At 43.2% G+C, this 12,777-nt stretch overlaps 1 protein-coding gene across 4 annotated transcripts in view; it reads left to right on the forward strand.

Moving 5' to 3' along the window:
* Positions 1 to 12,777, forward strand: part of LOC135508013 (disheveled-associated activator of morphogenesis 1-like) — an 80,287-nt gene that overhangs the window by 22,599 nt on the left and 44,911 nt on the right. The gene's annotated exons all lie outside the window — the stretch shown is intronic.

The raw sequence follows: 12,777 nt of genomic DNA on the forward strand, positions 1-12,777 counted from the left end.
CTCCCTCTGTATTTAGTCAGGTTTGTGCTCAGAATGTGTGTTGTGTGACTCAATGGAAAGCAACACTCCGTCTGTCTCTATGAGGTGTAAACTGTGAACCCTGAACAGAAAAACTATTATGAATGGAATGAGACTCGTATACATGACTGCACAGGGTGCCCAACAAATGCACGCACACACACACAAATCTTGCATGTCAGATTGTTTATCGAAAGTGCACCACTGCACTGTTGATTATTACTGTTTTTAGGACATCTGGGTGTCATTGTGGTTTTCTAGGAGTTTTTAGCAGTGTTATGTTTGACTGGAACTCTGGTTTGGCAATTGCCATGACTTTGTGTGTTTTAAATAGAAGGTGATAGAAGAGTTTTTCATAACAGCAAAGTGAGTACTAGGGCTAGGCTGTGAGAAAGGTAATACATGTCAAGTCAATGGGGCCAGGAACTTTGGCCTTGTTCTGGCCTGACTGTTCTGAGTTAGTAGTTGGCATACCCCTACTTTCCAAGGGCAAGGGCCAGCTGGCTGTGTCATGGTTGAATATATCCTCCTTAGTTGCTTAATAACACATCCGTTTCCATGTGGATGGACGGCTGAATGGATGTCGTCAGACGCTTAGCCCCTGTATGATTTTGCAGGAAGCAGCTACGGTCGGTCCCCCCCCCCCCCCACACACACACACACAGCCGAGAGACTCCCACCCATCTCTGATTGGCAGCTGGGGGCCCCATGCATCCGAAAGCTTAGTCTGGAAAAACTCATTACTCACACTGGTCCCTGTTCAATCCCAGCGACTCATCCTGCTGGATTAGCACATGTAATGCAGGGCACTGAATCGGAAACAGCCCTGGCAACAAGGGAAGAGGGCGGGGGTTATCCAAGGTCCCGTGGAAGAGGATGAGCTCAGAAAATCGAATGAAATCAAATATTATTCATCACATGCTTCGTAAACAACAAATGTACACTAACAGTGAAATGCTTACTTACAGGCCCTTCACAACAATGCAGAGAGAAAGAAAATAGAGAAATAATATAAACATAATAATAAATACACAATGAGTAACCACAGCTTGGCTATATTCAGTTGAAGTTGGAAGTTTACATACACCTTAGCCAACTATATTTAAACTCAGTTTTTCCACAATTCCTGACATTTAATCTTAGTAAAATTCCCTGTTTTAGGTCAGTTAGGATCACCACTTTATTTTAAGAATGTGAAATGTCAGAATAATAGTAGAGATTTATTTCAGCTTTTATTTCTTTCATCACATTCCCAGTGGGTCAGAAGTTTACATACACTCAATTAGTTGGTAGCATTGCCTTTAAATTGTTTACCTTGGGTCAAACGTTATGGGTAGCCTTCCACAAGCTTCCCACAATAAGTTGGGTGAATTTTGGCCCATTCCTCCTGACAGAGCTGGTGTAACTGAGTCAGGTTTGTAGGCCTCCTTGCTCGCACATGCTTTTTCAGCTTTGCCCACCAATTGTCTATAGGATTGAGGTCAGGGCTTTGTGATAGCCACTCCAATACCTTGACTTTGTTGTCCTTAAGCCATTTTGCCACAACTTTGGAAGTATGCTTGAGGTCATTGTTCATTTGGAAGACCCATTTGCTTTAACTTCCTGACTGATGTCTTGAGATGTTGCTTCACATAATTTTCCTACCTCATGATGCCATCTATTTTGTGAAGTGCACCAGTCCCTCCTGCAGCACTGCACCCCCACAACATGATGCTGCCACCTCTGTGCTTCACGGTTGGGATAGTGTTCTTCGGCTTGCAAGCCTTCCCCTTTTTCCTCCAAACATAACGATGGTCATTATGGCCAAACAGTTATACACTACTCAAAAAAATAAAGGGAACACTAAAATAACACATCCTAGATCTGAATGAATGAAATATTTTTATTAAATACTTTGTTCTTTACATAGTTGAATGTGCTGACAACAAAATCACACAAAAATTATCAATGGAAATCAAATTTATCAACCCATGGAGGTCTGGATTTGGAGTCACACTCAAAATTAAAGTGGAAAACCACACTACAAGCTGTTTCAACTTTGATGTAATGTCCTTAAAACATGTCAAAATGAGGCTCAGTAGTGTGTGTGGCCTCCACGTGCCTGTATGACCTCCCTACAACGCATGGGCATGCTCCTGATGAGGTGGCGGATGGTCTCCTAAGGGTTCTCCTCTTAGACCTGGACTAAAGCATCCGCCAACTCCTGGACAGTCTATGGTTCAACGTGGCATTGGTGGATGGAGCGAGACATGATGTCCCAGATGTGCTCAATTGGATTCAGGTCTGGGGAACGGGCGGGCCAGTCCATAGCATCAATGCCTTCCTCTTGCAGGAACTGTTGACACACTCCAGCCACATGAGGTCTAGCATTGTCTTGCATTCGGAGGAACCCAGGGCCAACCGCACCAGCATATGGTCTCACAAGGGGTCTGACGATCTCATCTCGGTCCTAATGGCAGTCAGGCTACCGCCCCACACCATGACTGGCCCACCGACAAACCGGTCATGCTGGAGGATTTTGCAGGCAGCAGAACGTTCTCCACGGCGTCTCCAGACTGTCACGTCTGTCACATGTGCTCAGTGTGAACCTGCTTTCATCTGTGAAGAGCACAGGGTGCCAGTGGCGAATTTGCCAATCTTGGTGTTCTCTGGCTAATGCCAAACGTGCTGCACGGTGTTGGGCTGTAAGCACAACCCCCACCTGTGGACGTCGGGCCCTCGTACCAGCCTCATGGAGTCTGTTTCTGACCGTTTGAGCAGACACATGCACATTTGTGGCCTGCTGGAGGTCATTTTGCAGGGCTCTGGCAGTGCTCCTCTTGCTCCTGCTGCTGGGTTGTTGCCCTCCTACGGCCTCCTCCACATTTCCTGATGTACTGGCCTGTCTCCAGGTAGCGCCTCCATGCTCTGGACACTACGCTGACAGACACAGCAAACCTTATTGCCACAGCTTGCATTGATGTGCCATCCTGGATGAGCTGCACTACCTGAGCCACTTGTGTGGGTTGTAGACTCCGTCTCATGCTACCACTAGAGTGAAAGCACCGCCAGCATTCAAAAGTGACCAAAACATCACCTGCAGAACCACTCCTTTATTGGGGGAGTCTTGCTAATTGCCTATAATTTCCACCTGTTGTCTATTCCATTTGCACAACAGCATGTGAAATGTATTGTCAATCAGTGTTTCTTCCTAAGTGGACAGTTTGATTTCACAGAAGTGTGATTGACTTGGAGTTACATTGTGTTGTTTAAGTGTTCCCTTTTATTTTTTTGAGCAGTGTATTTTGTTTCATCAGACCAGAGAACATTTCTCCAAACAGTACGATCCTTGTCCTCATGTGCAGTTCCAAACTGTATTCTGTTTTTTTTATGGCGGTTTTGGAGCAGTGGCTTCTTCCTTGCTGAGCGGCCTTTCAGGTTACGTCGATATAGGACTCGTTTTACTATGGATATAGATACTTTTGTACCTGTTTCCTCCAGCATCTTCACAAGGTCCTTTGCTGTTGTTCTGGGATTGATTCGCACTTTTCGCACCAAAGTACGTTCATCTCTAGGAGACAGAACGCGTCTCCTTCCTGAGCGGTATGGCGACTGCGTGGTCCCATGGTGTTTATACTTGCGTACTATTGTTTGTACAGATGAGTGGTACCTTCAGACATTTGGAAATTGCTACCAAGGATGAACTAGACTTGTGTAGGTCAACAATTTTAATTTCTGAGGTCTTGGCTGATTTATTTGGATTTTCCCATGATGTCAAACAGAGGCACTGAGTTTGAAGATAGGCCTTGAAATACATCCACAGGTATACCTTCAATTGACTCAAATGATGTCAAATAGCCTACCCGAAGCTTCTAAAGCCATGACATTTTCTTGAATTGTCCAAGCTGTTTAACGCACAGTCAACTTTAGTGTATGTAGACTTCTGCCTCACTGGAATTGTGATACAGTGAAATAATCTGTCTGTAAACGATTGTTGGAAAATATACTTGTGTCATGCACAAAGTAGATGTTCTAACCGACTTGGCAAAACTATAGTTAGTTAAAAAGAAATTTGTGGAGTGGTTGAAAAACGAGTTTTAATGACTCCAACATAAGTCTATGTAAACTTCCGACTTCAACTGTATCTATTGCAGTAGCATTCTGTATAACATTGCGAGTTAGCTTGGATATTGCAGAACAAGAGGGAGGGATCAGGTAGGTGTGTGTGTGTAACTGCATTCCTGCAGGGACCAGGGACTCTCTGCCTTTTTGGTTATTTAATGAGAAGGATGGAGGAGGGCTGGAGGCATCCCCCTAGGGGCTTTAAACTATGACCCCTTTAGCATTGCCCAGGGGAAATAAGGGCAGATTAGCCTGTCGGCACCCTGCTAATATTGATCTCAGCAACTCTAGATCTGGAGTGCTCCACTTTGTAGTCTGAGTGATCTGATCCCAATTGCATTCTGTCAGGAGAGCCCCCAAAACACCCCGATCAAAATCAATTCCAAATGGCCCCAACTCCAACCAAAATGTAACACACATGTCACTAGCTAGGCTATATGACTTGTATGTCTGCGTCCCAAATGGTACTCTATTCCCTATGGGCCCTGATCAAAACGAGTATACTACATTGGGAATAGGGTACAATTTGGGATGCTGCCCTGGTTTGTTTTCATATCCTGTGAATGGGAAATTGCCCCTTACCTCAGATACAGACACACACGCGTCTCTATTTCTGTCCTTGTTTCCTTTTCTCACCCAGTGGTTCCAATGCTGGTGTCCAGATCATCTCCATTATAATGGGATCTGACAATCAGATGAGCTAGTTTTCCATCCATGCAGTGAGTGAATGTGTCACATGGTAAAATGTGCGTGTTTTATAAATCTGGTCTCTACTGTTGTGCCGAACTACGAGTACTAGGTAGACACACTTTGCTTCCATTTGATTACATATTGACGCCGGTTAAATCGTTTAGTGGATTTGCTGGGTACATTAAGTAAAAACCCAGCCCATGGTGTGATTGACTAACCTCATTGAACTGTACTGGACAGCCTGACTCTCTCTTATGTGAACCTTAAAAGTTTGTCCTGGGTTTCGCAATGCTGCTGGATCATTGATTCCACTTAAACGTTCTGATTTCTAAGGGCCCTCATGTGCTGCGCTTAATGCTCTTACAGTACCCAGCTTATCATTCGATCCATGTTGGTGATGTTGACATGGAATCAGAGGGGTCTGAGCTTCAGATCTCTTTTCTCAGATGACAAGGATAAGACAGACAGGAGTCTGTCGGGTAGGATTGATTAGATTAACTGCAAATGTAAATCATGTATATGTATGAATCACTATCAATCAGTGCACCTCCATCTCAACATTGATGAAGTGTGTAGGTGATGATAGCTAAGAACATCTTACATTTCTCCACTGAGGCAGGGCCAAAAAGACTGATGATGAAAGGAAGTAAAGCCCACACACATAATGTGTTTTATTCTCATCCGTTGGTATGGACTTCTAGCAGTGAAGTGCCTATGGTTGGATAGAGTTCAGTACATCATTGGGATGGGAGTGTGAGCTTGGCTCTGGTTTGCCTGTCATTAGCAGACAGAGACAGACATGTGACGGGGAAGCCCCAAGGGATAGGCTGCTCTCTGTATGGGCTAGCCCAGCCTAGTGAGCCTTTACTGTTAGCACGCTGCTTCACATATTTTGCATCTCAAATGGCACCCTTTTCCTTGTCTAGTACACTACTTTTGAACAGGGCCCATAGGTCAAATCAAATGTTCTTGGTGGCATACACATATTTAGCAGATGTTATTGCGGGTGTAGCGAAATGCTTGTGTTCCTAGCTCCAACAGTGCAGTAGTATCTAACAATACACAACAATACACACACATCTAAAGTGAAATAAGAAATTAATAAATATTAGGACGAAGGTAGGAAGTTAGTGCACTATGTCGAGAATAGGGTGCCATTTGGGATGCAAACACTGGAACGTGTTCACAGTAGTATAATGGGATTCCTGTCTGTGCTATGATCTCATCAGTTTAAGTGTATTTTTTTTAAATGGTTGGTTGATTTTCCTCTTCCAGTTTTATATTTAGGTCATAAGTTGTCTGTCCCAAATGGCACCCTATTCCCTATGTAGTGCACTACTTTTGACCAAGGCCTATAGGGAATAGGGTGCCATTTGGGACAGAGCCATAGATCAGTATTTGACTTGGCGACGTCGAGGGAAATAATAAACACGCGGGCTGAGATAGATTAGGACTTGTTTCTACATTCCACATCATCATAATAAAGATACATCTACATGATTGCATTATATTGTCTGCTGTCTGGCTGTCATAACTTCAGGTCTTTGGCAACCCAACTTGGACTTCCTGTGCAAGGCGAAGGGGAGAACACGGGAGGAACTCATGTCTTGCTATCGGTAGAACACGCTTGAACAACTCAGCATTTTCCAGATGGTTGTGCACTTGTTGATGATTCTGAGAGAAGGAGTAGACTGTATGATGCATAAACACTCCTTGTCATTATTCATCAGCCAAAGAAGCTTGTTTTGCTCTTTGTATATTAATCATACTGAAAGGGTGGAGGTTGTAACCTCTTCTACGTGACATTTAAGTTGTTGAAACTGATTGTTCTATAGCAGGGGTGTCAAACTCATTCCATGGAGGGCCTAGTGTCTGCAGGTTTTAGTTTTATCTTTTCAATTAAACACTAGACAACCAGGTGTGGGAAGTTCCCCACTAATTAGGGACCTTAATTCAGTGTAGCCTAGTGGTTAGAGCATTGGACAAGTAACCGAAAGGTTGCAAGTTCAGATCCCCGAGCTGACAAGGTACAAAATCTGTCGTTCTGCCCCTGAACAGGCAGTTAACCCACTGTTCCTAGGCCGTCACTGAAAATAAGAATTTGTTCTTAACTGACTTGCCTAGTAAAATAAAGGTAAAAAAAAAAAATCAAGTCCGAGGGAGGAGCGAAAACCGGCAGACACTCAGTCCTCCGTGGAATGAGTTTGACACCTGTGTTCTATAGCTTTGTTTACCTACAGGACATAAATGTTACGGAGGCAGAACATTGTTATTGTATTGTTGTCCTGAGTCTGACAGCCCTGAACTATCAAGGTAAGGCCATGAGTTTCAAAGAATATTTTAATACAGACTTTATTTAGGCAAAATGGATGCTCAGACCAAATGGTCCCCACACACTTGATGAACAGATATTCTTACTGAATGCAGTATGTGCCTGGCTGTACAGTATATGTTGGTTTGGTTCAGCGGGTCAATGAGCGGCAGTAGGATGTGTAACATGTGGTTTCCAGTCTGTCTCTAATGTCTAGATTAGAACTACATCATCTTTGACTGACCGCTGGGCTGCTGAGCAATACACTTCTAAGTTACTTTATTTCCTTTCACACTTTCTCTGTCTGCAGTCCTATGCTGCTGCTCATAGTGCAGTGAGTTTGTGGTTATCAAGGCCAGTTGCCCAATCCCAGATTAAGCCTATTCCTTGACTAAACTGCTTGGTCAATGGCGACTCAATCAACTCCCTTGAAAGTGCTTGTTAGAACAGGAATACACTTAATCTGGGTCCAGGAAACCCGGCCCATACTGCAAGTGAACAATGCTCCAATCAGTCAGATATAAACATAACATAATCAGAAATGGGAGCAGAGGAGTGTCTGTATGTGTCTGCTTTTATCAGAAGCCCTAACTCAGAGCAATGGCAGAGAGAGCAAGTGAGTCATCTTTTAGTGTCGTGTGTACAGCAATCAGAAGTTTGATGTGGCTGAGCACTGGAGAGAATATCAAACTGTCCTGCCTGTCAGGAGACTGATAAAGATCACGAACATCCTGCGATTGTTCAGGACTTTTAATTGCCAGATGTTCTCAGATGTGTGCGTGTCTTTGGAAGAAAAAAAATGAAATGTTTTTTTTTGCAGAGGGGTTGCAGTGCAACTCATGGCCCTGTATCCAATATGACATCTGTACCCAATATGTGTAAACAGCTCAAGCTACGAAGAATCCAATAATTACTTCTTGAACACGTTGAGCGTACCTGGTTTTGCTTTAAGGGCAACAATCAGCCTGGTATGTTGTCTAAGTACACTTTGGGATCTCGAGATCACTTAATTTGATTCTGCACATCGTGAGTTGTATTTGTTCAAACATTGTTTTAGGGTTTGCCTCAACCCAGTGCTACGCAATTATAGCCTAGTAATACTCGTTGTTATTGGCATTGTTAGTTAGATGCCTGTCATAGGAATCAGCAATACCAGTCAAACTACAAGACACAATTCCACTTCAACTCAGTCAATTTCCTTTAATTGTTTGAATTTCAATGGAATTGATCCCAACCCTAATTTGAATGACTGTCAGCTCAGTCGCTGTGTGTTTTTCAGCTGGTACAGCATAATCCGAAGGGCTGTTACAGTAGGAACATGTGTGGGTGTGAATGAGCGAGTCTATGAGAATCAACCAGTGGTACTGCACACATCCTGTTTTCTCCTGCTCACTCACCTTTGGTACAACAATCAGAACAGATGTGGCTTCCGAAGCTCAGTGTCTCGGAGGGAGGGAGGCACGTTGGTGTATCAGGATGTTTGTGTTGTGAATTGAGGATTATGAATTCATGGATGTGTAATGTATGGGACTGTGTGTTGGATCATGGAGGATCATGAGTAAATTGAATTCATGTATAGCTCAGACATGCAAACATACAGGCTATACCCCCCCCACTCATGATAATCTCCCAAAATGCTCTCTGATTGCCTCTTTTGGATGTACAGTATTCTCCCTTTGTCATATATCACGGATAAACAGGAAATAGGATACGAATGAGACTGCTAATAAAAGTAACTGCATCAGTTAGTATTGCTATCAGCATCCTGACTATTACAAGCTGCTCTTTGAAATGGAAGATATTAAAAATCCCCATCCCTCAAAGTTTTCCAGTCGGACTTTTTGTGCTTTGTGCTTAATAAAAGTAAGGAAAAAAGAAAGAAATATGAAAGAGAAAGGAGAGGAGAAACTCAGTGTTTATTGATGGCTGTGCTTCAAAGACTATCGCTTCCCTGAAGTTATCCTGTGTGTGTGTCTTTCCTGAAGCTGACCTGGGTAAGAGGTGGGAATGGTTTCTCCAAAGGGCTCTGATCCAGGTCTTAGTACAGCTCTTCTGCAGTACCTGTCCTCCTTTTCGTTTTCCTCTTTAGTTCCCTGGAACAGAACATCTCCCTTTCTAAAGATGGATCGTGTAAAGTTCACAAGGACATCATCTGCTGTTGTAGGAACCGACAGATTCACTGGAGTCCAGCACATGTGGAAAACACTCAGTTTGCGTCCCAAATGGCATCCCACTCCCTATATACTAGGGGCCCTGGTATAAAAAAAGTAGTACAGTAAAAAGGGTACCATTTGGGACTTACTCTCTGTGCTGATGATGGTAGTCCATTCAGGAAGGACAAGGTTGCACATAAATAAACAGACTGCTTCATGTGTTTTTAAAATGACTGCCGGGGAGGGAGACTTATTTTAATTTGATTTCCTGGAGAGACATCTTGGTTTTATGTCATGTTTAGGTTAGGCATCTCTAGATGATGTGTGTTTGTTTTATACTTTGTCAGCAATTGTTTTTATTGCCATATAATGTTCAAACTATCTGCCTTTTGTACGCTGTTGATTCAGTGATGAAACAATTAAATTAGTAAATAAATAAAACATATCATATCTTACAATATCCTATACTAGCAAATATACAACATACTGTATATAGGCCTACCTGCTGCAAAGAGTGGTCATTCACCTTTCTAGTCTTGTTTGGTCTGTTCACATTTGTCCATACCTACTGTAAGAATGTGGTAAAGTTGTTCTCTAATAGGCTACTCCAAGACTTCAATGGTGTGGATTGTATGAGTTATGTGTGTTCCACAACCACAGGATTTAGCCTAGCTACACAATCACATGATTTAGCTTAGTTACACAACCACAGGATTTAGCCTAGTTACACAACCACAGGATTTAGCCTAGCTACACAACCACAGGATTTAGCCTAGCTACACAACCACAGGATTTAGCCTAGCTAATGTACAGATCCACAGGATTTAGCACACCCACACATTCTTAGTTCAAGAAAAGCCTCTTTATAGTAACTGAAGATGTTGAATGATGATGTTTGCTTAGTGCTTCGTGGAAGGTCAGAGTAGTGCTTCCTTGGGCATTTGGAAGCTGATCTTTCTCACTCTGGCCTTGTGTAAATCGACCTCTCAGAGGAGAAACATTGAGAGCATCTAACCTTGTGTAAATGATTCACTGAGATTTTTGTGAATGAACCCAAAACAGAGTAGACTTCCCTCAGTCTGATCTTAACCTCACTGGGGACCACACTGTCTGCTATTGTTAGATTGTTGTTGTTGTTAGATTGGCTTCTCAGGCCAGTCCTGGTTTCTGTTAGCTAACCCCAGGACCTCATTTACAAGTTAATATTCATGGAACTTTTCAGTTTAGCAAAATTCTGAGGTGATATTGTTTTCTTTTGCTTTTCTCCTTTCATTTAGATTCTTAATCTTATTCTCTCAACAGGAGTTGAGTCTCTGGTTCCTGCTTAATCAAAGCTCATAGATACGAGTCGCATGATTTACACTCATAACATCCACATCTCTCCCTCTTCAAAGACTAACATACTGCCATTTGTCTTACTGGCCCGGTCTGGATCTTAGAAATCACTTTGCTTAAGCTCAGATTCAATCTGTGACTTTGCTGTGAAATGCTTACTTACAAGCCCTTTCCCAACAATGCAAAGTTAAAAGGTAAGAAATGTAGCAAATAAAAATAGTAAGACAAAAGACAACAACGAGGCGATATAAAAGTAGTACTGGTACCAAGTCAATGTATGAGGTAGTAGAAGTAATATGTACAAGTAGGTATGGGTTAAGGTAACTAGGCAATCAGGATAGATCATAAACAGAGTAACAGCAGCGTATGTGAAGAGTGTAGAAGTGTGTGTGTGTGTGTGTCTATTGCCTGCTGCTAGTACATGAAGATGAAGACCAGTAACCACAGTGAGTTGAGCTGAGAAGCAGCGGGTCTTCCCAGTCAGTGCACTAATCCCCACAGTGCCCGTGTTTGGATATAAATCCTGGTCCTGTTGTGTAGGGTCACTGAGAGGGATGCGGCAGGCTGAGGCCCCGCGGCATAATATTGCTTCCTCTCTGTGTGTGTGTGTTTTATTATCATCAAAAGCCACTGTAGCTAGGCCCCTAAACCAATCTGAGGATTGTGAGGGGAGACATGTTCTGGTCCGTGTGGTGAGGTAGCTATCTACCCATATATTTTAAAGCGGGTATGTTTGCTTTTATCTAATTCACTGAATGAATCAGACACTGCCGTTTTAACTGTCCCCACCAATAAATCCACTATTTTTCTACGACTGGCCATGCTTTCCTCCTGGCTACCCCTACTCCGGTCAACAGTCCTGCACTCCCCACAGCAACTCGCCAAAGCCTCCCCCATTCCTCCTTCACCTACATCCAGATAGCTGATGTTCTGAAAGAGCTGCAAAATCTGGACCCCTACAAATCAGCCGGGCTAGACAATCTGGGCCCTCTCATTCTAAAATGATCTGCCAAAATTGTTGCAACCCCTATCACTAGCCTGTTCAACCTCTTTCATATCATCTGAGATTCCTAAAGATTGGAAAGCTGCCGCGGTCATCCCCCTCTTCAAAGGGAGAGACACTCTAGACCCAAACTGCTACAGACCTATTTCTAACCTACCCTGCCTTTCTAAGGTCTTCGAAAGCCAAGTTAACAAACTGATTACTGACCATTTTGAATCCCACCGTACCTTCTCCGCTATGCAATCTGGTTTCAGAGCTGGTCATGGGTGCACCTCAGCCATGCTCAAGGTCCTAAATGATATCATATCCGCCATCAATAAGAGACATTACTATGCAGCCGTATTCATCGACCTGACCAAGGCTTTCGACTCTGTCAATCACCACATTCTTATTGCCAGACTCAACAGCCTTGGTTTCTCAAATGATTGCCTCGCCTGGTTCACCAACTACTTCTCAGATGGAGTTCAGTGTGTCAAATCGTAGGGCCTGTTGTCCGGGCCTCTGGCTGTCTTTATGGGGGTGCCACAGGGTTCAATTTTCGGGCAGAATCTCTTGTATAGATCAATGATGTCGCTCTTGCTGCTGGTGATTCTCTGATCGACCTCTACGCAGACAACACCATTCTGTATACTTCTGGCCCTTCTTTGGACACTGTGTTAACTAATTTCCAGACGAGCTTCAATGTCATACAACTCTCATTCTGTGGCCTCCAACTGCTCTTAAATAGAAGTAAAAATAAATGTATGCTTCAACCGATCACTGTCCGCACCTGCCCGCCCGTCCAGCATCACTACTCTGGACGGCTCCGACTTAGAATATGTGGATAACTAGAAATACCTAGGTGTCTGGTTTAGACTGTAAACTCTCCTTCCAGACTCACATTAAGCATCTCCAATCCATATTTCGCAAACAAAGCATCCTTCACTCATGCCGCCATACATATCCTCGTAAAACTGACCATCCTACCGATCCTTGACTTCGGCAATGTCATTTATAAAATAGCCTCCAACACTCTACTCATCAAATTGGATGCAGTCTATTCTTTTCTTTTTTTTCTACTGTATTATTGACTGTATGTTTTGTTCCACGTGCAACTCTCTGTTGTTGTATGTGTCGAACTGCTATGCTTTATCTTGGCCAGGTCGCAGTTGCAAATGAGAACTTGT

Source organism: Oncorhynchus masou, chromosome 21, assembly GCF_036934945.1.
Source record: "Oncorhynchus masou masou isolate Uvic2021 chromosome 21, UVic_Omas_1.1, whole genome shotgun sequence".
NCBI lineage: Eukaryota > Metazoa > Chordata > Actinopteri > Salmoniformes > Salmonidae > Oncorhynchus > Oncorhynchus masou.